Raw genomic sequence first — 13,495 nt, forward strand, 5'->3', positions numbered from 1 at the left:
GAGTGACTCGACGATTGACCAATCCTACGCTTCGGTGACCTGACCGGTCGACCAATCGGTGCGTGTGTGGGCGGGCCTTATCCTTCTGAACCGAGGTGAGTGGCCGCCATCTTGATTTTCCACGATTTTTTCCCCCACACTTTCTGTGTGTTAGGGAACTAAGGTAAATATTTCAATTATGTGTTAGGCAATTAATTAACAATTTATTTGAGTTTTATATTGTGTTTAGCAACCCCCCCCCCCTCCTCCTCACCCTCGCGCAGGGGGGACTCGGGGCCTGAAGCTGAAAAAATTTCTCTCTCTCTCTCTCTTTCTTCCCTCTCTCTCTCTCTCCTTCTCCTCTTCCCTCTCTCTCCTTCTCCTCTTCCCTCTCTCCTCTTCCCTGTCCCCTCTCTGTCTCTCTCTACTTCCCCCTCTCAGGTGTCGCGGACGGAGCGCGGGCGCGCCGCCCGAAGTTTCCCGCTCGCTAACGGCCTTGCCGGCTCCCGCGGGCCGCTCGCACTGACCGCGCATGCGCCGCCCGCACTGACCGCGCATGCGCCGCCCGCACTCACCGCGCATGCGCCGCCCGCCCGCACGCAGCGGCCGTCCATCAGCCGCGCGATACGCGGGGGACCTCAGCAACGGCATCGGACCTCAGGCGCTAGGCAGGGGGAGGGGCCGGAGAGAGGGACAGAAGGGGGGGGAGAGGGAGACAGGGGAGGGGAGGGGAGTGAGAGAGGGGAGGGGAGGGAGGGAGGGAGAGAGGGGAAGGGAGGGAGGGAGAGAGGGGAGGGGAGGGAGAGAGGGGAGGGAGGGATAGGACAGGGAGAGGACATGACAGGGAGAGGGGGGACACACAGGGGCAGGGAGACCAAACGCCCCAAAATTGCCCTCGCGCCCCAAAATTGCCCTCGCAACGCGGGGCTCGCTAGACAGGGGGAGGGGCCGGAGAGAGGGACAGAGGGGAGTAGGGGAGCGGGGGAGTGGGGGAGCGGGGGAGTGGGGGAGCGGGAGAGTGGGGGAGGGGTGGGGTGGGGGGGGAGAGGGAGACAGGGGAGGGGAGGGAGAGAGGGGAGGGGAGGGAGGGAGGGAGGGGAGGGGAGGGAGAGAGGGGAGGGGAGGGAGGGAGAGAGGGGAGGGGAGGGAGAGAGGGGAGGGAGGGATAGGACAGGGAGAGGACATGACAGGGAGAGGGGGGACACACAGGGGCAGGGAGACCAAACGCCCCAAAATTGCCCTCGCGCCCCAAAATTGCCCTCGCAATGCGGGGCTCCCCAGCTAGTATAATATAAACAAGACATGGTCTAGCGCAATAATAATAGAGATAGGGTCTAGTGTAATATAAACAGAGACATGATCAATGCAGTAAATCAGAGACTGGGCCTAGTGTAATATAAACAGAGACATGGTCCAGTGCAGTATTAAGAGTGACAGGGCCTAGTGCAATAGAAACGGAGACATGGACTAGTGTTGTAATAATAGAGACAATGTCTAGTGTAATATAAAGAGAGACAGGGTCTAGTACAGTAATAACAGAGACAGAGTCAAGTGTAATATAAACAGAGACGTGATCTAGTGCAGTAAAGCAGAGAGAAAGTCAACTGTAATTTAAACAGAGACATGATCGAGTGCAGTAATAACAGAGACAGAGTCAAGTGTAATATAAACAGAGGGATGATCTAGTACAGTAATAACAGAGACAGGGGCTAGTGTAATATAAACAGAGGCATGATCTAGTACAGTAATAACAGAGACAGAGTCAAGTGTAATATAAACAGAGGCATGATCTAGTACAGTAATAACAGAGAAAGGGCATAGTGAAGTAATAATTGAGACAGGGTCCAGAGTAATATTAGCAAAGACATTGTCTAGTGTAATATAAACAGATGCTGGGCCTAGTGTAATACAAACAGAGACAGGGTCTAGTGCAGTAAAACTGAGACAGGGTCTAGTGTAATATTAAGAGAGACACAGTCATGAGCAATATTACCTGAGACAGGGCCTCGTTTAATATTAACACAGACATGGTCTAGTGTAATATCAACAGAGACAGGGCGTACTGTAATATAAAGAGAGACAGGGACTAGTGTAATATATTCATAAGAAAATAAGAACATAAGAAATAGGAGCAGGAGTAGGCCAATCGGCCCCTCGAGCCTGCTCCGCCATTCAATAAGATCATGGCTGATCTGATCCTAACTGCCAATCTACTATCACAGAACCATCTCCTGAATCTAACAGAATTAGACACGTGAAATAGGAGCAGGATCAGGCTACATTGTCCCTGGACCCGCTCCGCTACCCACAGGGCCATGTCCGATCCGAACCTAGACTCATGTCCAAATTCCTGCACGCTACCCGTAACCCTTAATTCCCTTTACTTCTAGAAACTGTCTATTTCTGTTTTAAATTTATGTAATGTGTAGTGTATGTACCCGTCTACCTTTAAGGGAACTATTGAATGTAACCGTTCACCTTTAAGAGAACTACTTTAGGTGTGGCACTATTTGTTTGGCTTCTGTATACTGTAATACCGATAGTGACCACACCAGTATATCAGTGTTGTGGCAGGATTGCTGGGGCAGATTCGCCCGGACCTTCGAATAGTAAAGACCTGTTTGTTTGTTACTTCTGAAGTCTGTGTATTTATTAACTGCACAACCCACAGACTTTACAGTGGCGACGAGTCCGATCGTACCCTGCAGCAAGACTACCAAAGCAATGAAGAGCGTCGAAGAGAGGCAACCGCCCTCGGCGTGCTGCTGAAAGAAAACACGAGGCTGCAGCAGGAGGAAGGAGGAAGACTTTAGCAACAAAAGCTTCCATCTGCAACAGGCACTGACTACCCTTCTACCACGGTGCGGAGTGAGCCGATCAGCTGGAAACAAGACGGCCGCAGAGACTGTGAGTAGGGGAAGGTGTGGAGAATATCCGGAGGAGAAGGGCTGTGCACTCGACCACGGTCGAGGGGGGAACGGAGCCGGTCAGAAAGCCGGGTCCAATGGCGTCGTGAGACAGTCGGACCTCGATCGGCGGGAAAACCGGGCAGCGACCGCAGCCACGAAGCGCTGAGACTGTGAGTAGGCGCGGGAAGAGAAAACCAGCCGCAGCCGGGGAGGGAAACACCGGTCTGCGAGAGGGCTGGGAGGTGAACAGGAACCGTGCGGGTGGGAGAGAGAGACAGAGCCAAGCAAGGGGAGAGAGACTGTGCGAGAGCCAGTCCAGCGGCTGAACTGTCCTCCGTTAACGGGGTGTACCCAGCGCCGGTAGAGCCGTGCGGGCGGGAGGAAAAGACAGAGCCGAGTAAGGGGAGCTGTGCGGAAGCCAGCCAACGGCTGAACCTGTCCGCTGTGGGGGAAGCGTACCCCTTCCACCGGGAAGAAACGCGGGATGCCGCCATTAGGCGGAGAAGATGCCAGAAGCGGGAAACCACCATTGAAGTGGGCGGGGCGAGAAAGGAAGAGCGGGAAACCGCCATTTTCGCGGGAAAACCGCCATCTTAACTGACATACCGCCATTGAAGTGGGCGGGGAGAGAAGGAAAGAGCGGGAAACCGCCGATTTCGCGGGAAAACCGCCATCGTAGAAACAAACAAATAAATAAGAATACTTAAAGAAATACTGGTGCTGCTCCCAAGGGAAGAAAGATGCCTAAGCGAGGGAATATTAACGACTTTAATTCTGAAATAGAAGACTGGGCCACGTACGTGGAACGCATAGAGATCTATTGCGAAGCCAACAAAATAGAGGAAGACGACAAGGCGATAACATTGCTAAACTCGATGGGGGCAAAAACATACGGGCTCTTGAAGCATCTAATAGAACCAAATAAACCAGCGGATCGGACCTTCGAAGAGATTGTGGCTGTGCTGAAGGACCACTTGAACACCACACCGTTGATGCTGGCTGAACGATTCAAATTCTACGCAAGAACGCAGAGGAAAGACGAAAGCAATGCGGAGTACTTGGTCGAACTGCGTAGGCTAGCGAAATACTGCCAGTTCAGGGGGAATCTGACAGAAGCGCTGCGGGACAAGTTCGTATGCGGATTGTCCAAAGAAGGGACGCAGAAGCGACTACTGGAAGAGAACGACCTCACACTGGACAGGGCTGTCCTTATAGCTGCATCGCACGAAGCCGCAGCGAAAGGAACGGCGGAAATGCAACTAAAGGCGGCGGCACTCGGGGTGGACCAAATTACTTCAAGCACAACAAAATGCTACCGTTGTGGGAAGACAACGCATGACCAGAATCAATGCTGGTTTAAGAACCAAGAGTGTAGGAAATGTGGCAAACTGGGTCACATCGCGAAGGTATGCTGGTCCGGGAAAAAGACCAACAATCAAAGAAAGCCACCACAAGAAAAGTACAACAAGGTACACAAGTGGCTGCGAAGAGTTCAGATGAACAGAATTCAGACTCAGACCAAAACAACCAGGAGCTGGGTAGTCTGAGAATCCACAATGTGGGTAAAGAAACGGATCTACAGACCATCTGGGTCATACTAAAAATAGCTGGAGTCCAAGTAAGAATGGAGCTGGACACTGGATCAGCTCTATCAGTCATCAACCGAAGGGACTACCACTGGCTATTCTCTCACATACCTTTAAGAAATACCAAGTTCGTATTACAGACATACACGGGGCATAACGTATACCCCGTGGGGAAAATAAGAGTCAAGGTGAGAGATAGGGGTAAAGAACACCCAAGAATGAACTTGTACGTATTACCTGAGGGAGGACCACCACTTCTAGGACGGGAGTGGATTAAGAAAATAGACATGGAATGGCATTACCTAAAAGCCATAATGAGGGAGGACTCGGTGCAAGCTATTAGCTCAGATTCTGAAATGGATGATGATAAGACCAAGTCGAATATGGAAGACAAGGCTAAAAGGGACTTGCCGACGATGGGGAAGAAAATGAAGACATGCAGAAGGACTTATGGTACCAAGAAGAATAAAGCTGCAGAGCAGAACTCCAGGTTGACAGAAAATTCTGAGCCTGTTCAAGCAAAGGATACATCCACGACGGAAGAACACCGAGCTCGGACGCAAACTTATGTCAAAGTACGACAACCATTAGAACAGTTGAGTGACTGTCGCGTACAAGAGATGAAAAATATGGAAAAGTTCTGGGACACCGAATGGGAGAACCTGGAAAGACAACAGAGACAGCTAGCTCAAGCAGAGAGCGACCATAGAGCCATCGTGGCCAAATACCAATCACATTCCCCTGATGCTGTTCAGGAACTAGAATATTTACAGAACGAACCAAAGGAAGAGGAATCTTCAGGAAGCCAGGATTTTATTCCAGTTCTTCTCTACGACTCCTTACAAGCAGAGTGTGAGAAGTTGAAAGAACAGTATGAACAGGCCCAGGCTACAATTCTGGAGGGGGTTAACTCGGCAGCCTCCGAAAAGCTAGTTTCAGTAGAAGCATATGAACAACTAAATGTTGAACATGAGCAAGAAGTCCAAAGGCTGCAGGAAATTCTTGAGGAGCTCAAGGCCAAGACAGACTCATCGGTAGAAGTTCCATCCATAGATGAGAAATTAGAGGTGAAAAACATGGCAGAGCATGAAAGACAGGATGTCCAAGAACTCATAAAAACATTGAAGGACACCCAAGACAAATATGAGGCGGCAATGACCGAGGTCCAACAACTTGAAGAACAGATTGAACTGGGAATCCTTTCAGTGGAAGAAAAGGAAACTGTAAGAAACTCAGAGACTGTAAGAATGGTCCCTGAACATCAACTAGAGAGCATCAGGGCGCAACTTTTCCGAGCGCTGAAAGCCAAAGTTCAAGAGGAACAGAAGGTGGAAGTATTGGAGGAAAAGGTGGATGAAATGGAGAAGACTCTGATCCACCGTGTTCCCAGGGAAGAGTTAACGGTCAGCCAACCCCTTCATACGCTGAAGGACAAGACTCTGCAAGGGGAACAATCTGAACACGAGCTTCAATCTTCAGGGGGAACGAGTTCGGAGCTATCAAAAGTCACGGAGATAGCTCAGGTGGCAACACAAATTTTACAAGGATGCCAAAAGTACGTTGAATCACGTCAAGGTGAACAGAAGAATGTGGAAACCGTTACTTCAGTAGAAGGTTTAAATAGCCTGATAACGCAATTCCCGATGGAAGGGAAGGTATTGAACTCACAAATGAGGTCCGTCGTGAAGGAATGGCTGATAACCCAGGAAGAGCGGGATGAATATGAATGCATGAAGAAGTCTTTTCAAGAAAGATGTCTAGGGAAGGAACCACCGTCAGCTAACGTCCAGACGGGTGAGGAGGAAGAAGAAGGCTCTCTCGCTGGCCTAACACAGGACAAACCCGAATATTACCATGACCTGTTGAGTGACACTGAATATTACGAGGATGTGGTCTGCCCAGCTTGTGATGAAAACTCCCAAAGTGCTGAAATCCGGATGAAGCACTTAAGGTCTAAGGAACATAGAGAGTTGGTGGCGCTACAGCTGGCAGCCGAGAAAGGAGCTCCGAGAGTTTCAAAAAGGCAGAAAAGAAAAAGAAGAAGCAGAAGATAATAACTGTCTAAAATATTAGCACTTCTACCATCCCAGGCGGGACATTACGAAAGGAGCTAAATTAGTTGAAAAACTGGAAAATGTCAAGACAGCCAGTTGGTTGTAAAGGTCCGCACTGCTGGTTCAACAGGACGAAAGTCCAAGCTGTTACGTCAAGAAAAAGGCTATGGAGGAGTCACGCTAGCCAGGTGAACCGGCTACACCAAAGAAATGTTGTTTGGAACGAGTCAAGATCAGAGACTAAATCTATGAACTGTTTCTGCAGAGACTGAACCTGTGAACTGTTTCCACCGAGATTATATCTGTAAATTGTTTTATATGACATTGACTCCACCGAGATTATATCTGTAATTTGTTTTATAGGAAGTTGAAGATATGTATGTTTAACGGGGACTCTGTAAGTAATAAGCTAAAAAGGGAGGATTGTAGTGTATGTACCCGTCTACCTTTAAGGGAACTATTGAATGTAACCGTTCACTTTTAAGAGAACTACTTTAGGTGTGGCACTATTTGTTTGGCTTCTGTATACTGTAATACCGATAGTGACCACACCAGTATATAAGTGTTGTGGCAGGATTGCTGGGACAGATTCGCCCAGACCTTCGAATAGTAAAGACCTGTTTGTTTGTTACTTCTGAAGTCTGTGTATTTATTAACTGCACAACCCACAGACTTTACATAATGATGCAGCTTCTACAGCTTTTTGGGGCAGCATATTCCATGGACCTACCACCCTCTGAGTGAAGTAGTTCCTCCTCATCTCAGTTTTGAAAGAGCAGCCCCTTATTTTAAGATTATGCCCCCTAGCTCTAGTTTCACCCATTATCGGGAACATCCTCCCCGCATCCACCCGATCCAACCCCTTCACAATCTTATATATTTCAATAAGATTGCCTCTCATTCTTCTGAGCTCCAATGAGTAGAGTCCCAATCTACTCAACCTCTCCTCATATGTCCATCCCCTCATCCCCGGGATTAACCGAGTGAACCTTCTTTGTACTGACTCGAGTGCAAGTATGTCTTTTCTTAAGCATGGACATCGAAACTGTATGCAGTATTCCGGGTGCGGTCTCACCAATACCTTGTACAACTGAAGCAATACCCCCCTATTTTTATATTCTATCACCCTAGCAATGAAAGCCAACATTCCATTGGCCTTCTTAATCACTTGCTGCACCTGTATACTAACCTTTTGAGTTTCGTGCACCAGGACCCCCAGGTCTCTTTGTACTTCAGTACTTTCCAGTTTCTTGCCATTAAGATAATAACTTGCTCTATGATTTTTCCTGCCCAAGTGCATAACCTCACACTTCCCAGTATTGTATTCCATCTGTCAAATCTCTGCCCACTTACTTAGCCTGTCTATGTCCCCTTGCAGGTTTTTTATGTCCTCCTCACTCATTACTTTCCCTCCCATCTTAGTATCATCTGCAAACTTTGATATGTTACACACGGTCCCCTCCTCCAAATCGTTAATATAGATTGTAAAGCATTGGGGATCCAGCACTGACCCCTGCGGAACACCACTAGTTACTGATTGCCAGTCTGAGAATGAACCATTTATCCCAACTCTCTGCCTTCTGTTAGATAGCCAATCCTCTATCCATGCCAGAATGTTACCCCCAATCCCGTGATTTTTTATCTTAAGCAATAATCTTTTGTGTGGCACCTTGTCAAATGCCTTTTCGAAGTCTAAATACACTATGTCCACTGGTTCCCCTTTATCCACCCTATATGTTACTTCCTCAAAGAACTCCAGCAAATTTGTTAAACATGACTTCCCCTTCATAAAACCATGCTGACTTTGTCCTATTAAATTATGATTATCCAAATGTCCTGTTACTGTCTCCTTAATAATGGACTCCAAAATGTTACCTACCACAGATGTTAGGCTAACCGGTTTATAGTTTCCAGCCTTCTGTCTACTGCCCTTATTAAATAAGGGTGTTACATTAGCAGTTTTCCAGTCTGCCGGGACCTTTGCTGAGTCCAGGGAGTTTTGGAAAATTATTACTAATGCATCCACAATCCCGACCGCCACTTCCCTCAAGACCCTAGGATGTAAGCCATCAGGTCCAGGTGATTTATCCGCCTTGAGACCCATTATTTTACCGAGTACCACTTCCTTAGTGATTTTGATCGTGTTTAGCTCCTCCCCCCCATAGCCCCCAGTTTGTCCAGTGTTGGGATATTCTTAGTGTCCTCTACTGTAAAGACTGATACAAAATATTCATTCAATGTTTTTGCCATCTCCATATTTCCCACCATTAATTTCCCAGTCTCATCCTCTAAAGGACCATAAGGAGGGATGATATATTAGCAGGGTCCTCTAATGAGGCCATATGGGTGGAGCTTAAAAACAAAAAGGGGGCAAGCACTTTGCTGGGAGTGTACTATAGGCCTCCAAACAGTCAGGGGGAAATAGAGGAACAGATATGTAGGCAAATCTCAGAGAAATATGCAAATAATAGGGTAATAATAATGGGGGATTTCAACTTCCCCAATATTAACTGGGATAGTCAAAGTGTGAAAGGCTCAGAGGGTGTAGAATTCTTAAAGTGCATCCAGGAGAGCTTTTTGAGCCAGCATGTAGAAAGTCCTACAAGAGAGGGGGCGGTACTGGACCTAATTCTAGGGAATGTGGCCGGCCAAGTGGAAAAAGTGCTAGTAGGTGAGCACTTTGGTGATAGTGACCATAATATGGTAAGATTTAAGGTGGTCATGGAAAAGGACAGGGATGGGCCGGAAATAAAGGTTCTAAATTGGGGGAAGGCCGATTTTAATAGGATAAGGCAGGATCTGGCCAAAATGGACTGGGATCAGCTACTTGTAGGAAAATCCGCATCGGAGCAATGGGAGGCTTTCAGAAGGGAGATTGAGATCATACAAGGGCAACATGTTCCCATAAATGTCAAGAGTGGTTCCAAAAACCACAGGGAACCGTGGATGTCAGGGGATATACGGGAATGGATTAGGAAAAAAAGGAGGGCTTTTGGTAGATACAAAAGGCTAAAGACGGAGGAAGCCCTAGAGGAGTACAAAAAGTGCAGGGGGATACTTAAAAAAGAAATTAGGAGATCAAGGAGGGGCCATGAAATAACACTGGCGAGCAAAATAAAGGAAAATCCGAAGATGTTTTATAAGTATATTAAGGGTAAAAGGATAACTAGGGAAAAAATAGGGCCCATTAGGGACAAAAGTGGCAATCTGTGTGTGGAGCCGGAAGATGTAGGAGGGGTTCTAAATGAATTTTTTGCATCTGTTTTCACTATGGAGAAGGACGATGTAGACATAGAAATAGGGCGGGGGGACTGTGATATGCTCGAACATATTAACATCGAGAGGGAGGAGGTATTGGCGGTTTTAGCTGGCCTAAAAATGGATAAATCCCCAGGCCCGGATGAAATGTACCCCAGGCTGCTGTGTGAGGCAAAGGAGGAGATTGCGGGGGCTCTAACACATATATTCAGGACCTCTCTGGCCACAGGGGATGTGCCAGAGGACTGGAGAACCGCTAATGTAGTACCATTATTCAAGAAGGGTAGTAGGGAAAAACCGGGGAACTACAGGCCAGTGAGCCTAACATCAGTGGTAGGAAAATTACTGGAAAAAATCCTGAGGGACAAAATTTGTCTCCACTTGGAGAGGCAAGGATTAATCAGGGATAGTCAACATGGCTTTGTCAAGGGAAGATCATGTCTGACTAATTTGATTGAATTTTTTGAGGGGGTGACTAGGTGTGTGGATGAGGGTAACGCAGTGGATGTGGTATACATGGATTTCAGTAAGGCCTTCGATAAAGTCCCGCACAGGAGACTGGTCAAGAAGGTAAGAGCCCATGGAATCCAGGGTGCCTTGGCACATTGGATACAAAACTGGCTTCGTGGCAGAAGGCAGAGGGTGATGGTCGAAGGTTGTTTTTGTGACTGGAAACCTGTGGCCAGTGGGGTACCACAGGGATCGGTGCTGGGTCCCTTGCTGTTTGTGGTCTACATTAATGACTTGGATATGAATGTAAAGGGTATGATCAGTAAATTCGCGGATGATACTAAAATTGGTAGGGTGGTAAATAGCGAGGAGGGTAGCCTCAGTCTGCAGAACGATATAGATGGGTTGGTCAGATGGGCGGAACAGTGGCAAATGGAATTTAACCCGGAAAAGTGCGAGGTGATGCACTTTGGGGGGTCTAACAAGGCAAGGGAATACACAATGAAGGGAAAGACCCTAGGCAAGACGGAGGGTCAGAGGGATCTGGGTGTGCAGGTACACAGATCCCTGAAGGCGGCGGAACAGGTGGATAAGGTGGTAAAAAAGGCATATGGGATACTTGCCTTCATTAGCCGAGGCATAGAATATAAGAGCAAGGAGGTTATGATGGAGCTGTATAAAACACTGGTTAGGCCACAGCTGGAATACTGTGTGCAGTTCTGGTCGCCACACTACAGGAAAGATGTGATCGCGTTAGAGAGGGTGCAGAGGAGGTTCACCAGGATGTTACCAGGGCTGGAGCGCTTCAGCTATGAAGAGAGACTGGGCAGATTGGGTTTGTTTTCCTTGGAGCAGAGGAGGCTGAGGGGGGACATGATTGAGGTGTACAAAATTGTGAGGGGCATAGATAGGATGGATGCTGAGGAGCTTTTCCCCTTAGTAGAGGGGTCAATAACTAGGGGGCATAGATTCAAGGTAAAGGGCGGGAGGTTGAGAGGGGATTTGAGAAAGAACTTTTTCACCCAGAGGGTGGTTGGAGTCTGGAACTCACTGCCTGAAAGGGTTGTGGAGGCAGAAACCCTCACAACATTTAAGAAGCATTTGGATGAGCATTTGAAATGCCATAGCATACAAGGCTACGGGCCAAATGCTGGAATATGGGATTAGATTAGACAGGGCTTGATGGCCGGCATGGACACGATGGGCCGAAGGGCCTCTATCCGTGCTGTATTACTCTATGACTCTATGACCAACATTCAGAGGCAGGGTCTAGTGTAATATGAAGAGCGACAGAGTCTAGTGTAATATAAACAGAGGCAGGATCTAATGTAATATAAACAGAGACATGGTCTAGTGTAATATGATCAGCAACAGAGTCTAGTCTAAAATAAACAGAGACAGGACCTGGTGTAATATAAACAGAGACAGGGTCTAATATAATGTAAACAGAGACATGGTCTAGTGTAAGATAAACAGAGACATGGTATAGTGCTGTAATAACAAACACAAAGTCTAGTGTAACATAAACCGAGACATTGACTAGTGTAATATAAACAGAGACAGGGTCTAGTGTAATATAAACAGAGACATTATCTAGTGCAGTAATAACAGGGACAGGGTCTAGTGCAAGATAAACAGAGACATGGTCTAGTGTAGTAATAAGAGAGACAGGGTCTAGTGAAATATAGACAGAGACATGAACTTGTGCAGTAATAACAAAGACAGGGTCTAGTGTAATATAAACAGAGATATGGTCTAGTGTAGTGATAACGGAGACATGGTCTAGTATAATATACACAGAGACATGGTCCAGCACAGTAATAACTGAGACAGCGTCTAGTGTAATATAAACAGAGACATGTTTCAGTGCAGTAATAACAGAGACAGGGTCTAGTGTAATATAAAGAGAGATATAATCTAGTGCAGTAATAACAGAGACTGGGTCTAGCGTAATATAAAGAGAGACATGGTCTAATGTAATATAAACAGAGACATGATCTAGAACAGTAATAACTGAGACATGGTCTAGTGTAATATAAACAAGACATGGTCTAGTACATTAATAACTGATACATGGTGACGTAATAAAGACTTACTACGCACTTGGTTGTACATAAACCAAGGCTTTAATCGACTTGTAACAAAACATGGAGGTCTAGTTAGTAGTCACTAGCTTCCTGTTTCCAGATTGTCTCTGCCCAAGTTGGGCCCACGCCCGAGTATTTATACTCCTCTGACGGCGCCCTCAGCTGGCCATTCAGTAGCACTTCCTGAGTTACTTCTTGTAGAAGTTGCGATTTATGACACATGGTCTAGTGTAATATAAACAGATATATGGTCTAGTACAGTAATAACTAAGACACGGTCTAGCGTAATAAAAACAGAGTCACGACCTAGTGCAGTAATAAGTGAGTCATGGTCTAGTGTAATATAAACAGAGACATGGTCTAGTGCAGTAACAACAGAGACAGGGTCCAGTGAAATATAAAGAGATACATGGTCTACAGCAGTATTACCTGAGACAGGGCCTTGTTTAATATAAACAGAGACATGGCCTAGTGTAATATAAACAGTGACAAGGGGCCTAGTTTAATATAAACAGAGACATGGTCTAGTGTAATATAAACAGAGACAGGACCTAGTGTAAAATACAAGGTGACAGGGTCTATTGTAATATGAACAGTGACAGAGAGTAGTTGAATATAAACAGAGACAGGACCTAATGTAAGATGAACAGAGACATGGTCCAGTGTAATATAAACAGAGACATGGTCTAGTGTAATTTAAACAGGGACAGTGTCTAGTGTATTATAAACAGAGAGAGGGCCGAGTGTAAGATAAACAGAGACAGGGCCTAGTATAATTTAAACAAGACATGGTCTAGTGCAGTAATATTAGAGACAGGGTCTAGTGTAATATAAACAGAGACATGATCAATGCAATTAATCAGAGACAGGGCCTAGTGTAATATAAACAGAGACATGGTCTAGCGTAGTAATAACAGAGACAATGTCTCGTGTAATATAAAGAGAGACAGGGTCTAGTACACTAATAACAGAGACAGGGCCTAGTGTAATATAAACAGAGGCATGATCTAGTGCAGTAAAGCAGAGAGAAATTCAACTGTAATTTAAACAGAGACATGATCTAGTGCAGTAATAACAGAGACAGAGTCAAGTGGAATATAAACAGAGACATGATCGAGTGCAGTAATAATAGAGACAGAGTCAAGTGTAATGTAAACAGAGACATGATCTAG

This window comes from Somniosus microcephalus, unplaced genomic scaffold (assembly GCF_052327205.1).
Source record: "Somniosus microcephalus isolate GS21.2 unplaced genomic scaffold, FLI_Smic_1.0 unresolved_chr2, whole genome shotgun sequence".
Lineage (NCBI taxonomy): Eukaryota > Metazoa > Chordata > Chondrichthyes > Squaliformes > Somniosidae > Somniosus > Somniosus microcephalus.